We start from the raw sequence: 3,090 nt of genomic DNA on the forward strand, positions 1-3,090 counted from the left end.
TTGATCTAACTTTTCAGGTATGGTATGCAAGGTCAGGGCTAGGTCTGGGCCAGTGGCCAACTCATAAACTCCTTTTGGTTTGGAATTTGATTGATTAGGAAGTCTACGAGTGGCACCCACGTGCTGTTGCGAATTTTTCGCCAAATTTTTGAAGAGAATCCAAGCCTCATTCTCATGCTTAGTAAGGAAAGTATCTCCACACGATGCATCAACCATAGACCTATCTCTCTCAGCCAACCCTCCGTAGAAAGTTTGGACTAATTGCCACTTAGGGACCTGGTGATGTGAGCATTTATGGAGCAGGTCCCTAAAGCGCTCTCAAGTCTCGAAAAAGAGTTCCCCATCCATTTGTGAGAAACTTGTGATGACTCTCCAAAGCTGATTAGTCTTCCCGATTGGGAAGTACTTTTTAAGAAATTCATGTTGCATGGTGGCCCAATTGGTCACCAAATTCGATTCTAAGGATGTCAGCCAATATTTGGCTTTATCCTTTAGAGAGAACGGGAAAATCCTAAGACAGAGGGCATCATCACTAAAATTAGGGATGGGGATGGTGGAAAAAATTTCCAAGAAATCATCCAAATGCTGATGAGGACTTTCAATAGAGTTCCCATGAAAGTTGGGTAGCATCGAGATGATCGAAGTCTTAATCTCAAATTGGGCTGCCTGAACGTCTGGGAACCGAATGCAGGAGGGTAATGCGTATGCATTAGGTACAAAGTAATCCCTAAGAGGCCTTAGGTGTTGCTCTCCCACAACAAGTTGGTGAGGAGCATGGGGTTTTGGGATTTGTTCAGCGGAACCAGTGGGTTATTGTCGGCTATTGCTTTAAGTTCAGACGACTCAACTTTTTTTAGATTAGAGATAGGTATCCAAAGGGACCTACGGGATTTTTCAATCACAAGATCTCTAAGAATTATCTAAGGTTCCAAAGAACGCAAACCAAATATGAACACTCTTAAGCACAAAGATTTAGACTTCAACGGCAGAAAATAAAAGAAAATAGAAATTAAGTAAGAAAGTGAAAACAAAAGGAGAACAAATCAAAAGAACAATGCTATAATACTCTAAGATAGAAGTTGGTTTATATCCGTGGCCAAATCCCCGACAACAGCACAAAAATTTGGTAGTGAAATTAGGAATAGCTTCCCAAGAGGGGCGGGGGGTGAATTGGCTTTTAAAAATTTCTTTTAATTCCTTTTTAGAATTCTTAAACTTATTTTATTTCTTTTAACTAATTCATGACTTATTTGTTTAACTTGTTAAGCACTCAAGAACTTAGTGTCTTTATTTAATCCTTAACCATACAAACATCCAATCATTCAACCAAAACAATCAAGTATAATTAGAAAGCAAACAAACAAGCCAATACACAACACTTACGTAATATAAAAAATCAAAATGGTTGTTTGTTGATATTTGCCAAATTTGAACCAAGCCCTGTAGTGAATGAGAATTTATGCTTGTTGATGTAAAGCCTTGTATAAATGAATCCAATCACTCTTTCCAAATATTTAGAATTCAAATAAACTCTTGGTAAATTTATCTTTGGGATGTTAACCAAGTAACGTACTCGCGTATGGTTTTCGCAAGATAAGGTATAACCAACGTACTCCCTTTCGGTTTCCACAACCCAAATCAAAGTTAAACCTTAAGTTTACTTGATTTCCAAATATGCGTAGTATGTATAATTTAGATATTTAAATCATCCACGCAGTTGTATATGAACTGAAAATAAAGAATAGGGAAAGAGAGAGTGAGACGGGGATTTTTACGAGGTTTGGCTTATACCCAGACTACGTCCTTGCCTTTGGAAAACCACCAAAGGATTCACTAAACCAATTCCATTGACGGGTGGAACAAAACCTTTACAACACTGCTTTGTTAAGTCTAGAGCCTGCCTTCTCCAAATGATGTCCCCTCATTCGATCACTCCTTACATAGGCCAGAGCTCGCCTCTCTAAGCAATATCCCCTTACTTAGCCAATGATCCAAAAAATCCTTGGAATCATCAATCTTCAAGAAAAATAAAAAGAATAGCTGTGTACAAGAAACACTTTCTAGAAAGAGCAATTTAGTACAAGTTCAGCACTATATACTTCAATGTAAAAATATCAATATGAAATAGAATGAAGCTCAAGTGCAGAATTCACCAATATCCTTCTTAGATGAGGATTAGTAGTAGGAATTCAAAGAAGGAAGGATTAGCACTTCAGAATATCTTAGCAAAAGAGATTTGCAATGAGTGAGGAAGAGAACTTTGGAAGAACAAGAGTGCTTTCAGCTTCTCAAAATAGATTTTTCAATTCTTGGATGTGTTTTGATTTGCAGAACCATGTATTTATAGGCTTTCAAACTTATTTCCATGTTACAAAAGTTTCCTTAGAGAGTTTCCCAAATTTTTAGAAAGTTTTGAGCTCAAACGGCTATATTTTAAAATATTAGAATTTAAAAAATTTTCCCGTTGAACAGTATTCAGATGTCTGAAGATTTAAGTTCAGTCATCTGAAGTTTCTGAAACCCCTTTAAAAATGAACTAGACACAGGGTCAGATGTCTGAAGTAGGGTTCAGACGTATGAGGTGTCAAGTTCAGATGTCTGAAGTGCCGGGTTCAGACGTCTGAACAGCTACTGCTTCTTTATTTTTTTTTTTTAGCAAATATTTAGACATCTGAAGTTGCAAGTTTAGATGTCTGAACAGCTACTGTGTGCTGTTCAGATAGCTAAAGTGCCTCCCGTGAACAGTGTTCAGATGATTGACAACAGTGACCTCGCTTTAGTGTTTTGACCATTACCTTTTTTGTGTAACTCTAAATTAGGTGTTCTTGGTGTCACAAGAAATATAAGAGAAAATCCTACAACTTTAATGTTGAACACTTTTTAAAATAATTAATTTTTGATAGATAAAAATTCACCTCAATACAGATGTATAAAAACAGACAGCAATTGGAAAAACTCTTTGTGGTGCTTTTCATTCCAAAAATGATTCTAACCTTTTTAAAATAATTTTTGACCTTATAAAAATATTTTACAAGTATATTAAAAGGTATCTAGGTCCAAGAAGTTAACGTAAGAGCTTCAAAATATTTC

General features: G+C 36.3%; 1 non-coding gene across 1 annotated transcript; it reads left to right on the top strand.

Annotated features, from left to right (window-relative positions):
• Positions 1-274: 274 nt before the first annotated feature.
• LOC131149954 (small nucleolar RNA R71) lies at positions 275-380 on the top strand. Its single transcript, XR_009135344.1, has one exon. It is a non-coding gene; the product is annotated as a small nucleolar RNA R71 (small nucleolar RNA).
• Positions 381-3,090: the final 2,710 nt, after the last annotated feature.

This window comes from Malania oleifera, chromosome 2, assembly GCF_029873635.1.
Source record: "Malania oleifera isolate guangnan ecotype guangnan chromosome 2, ASM2987363v1, whole genome shotgun sequence".
Lineage (NCBI taxonomy): Eukaryota > Viridiplantae > Streptophyta > Magnoliopsida > Santalales > Ximeniaceae > Malania > Malania oleifera.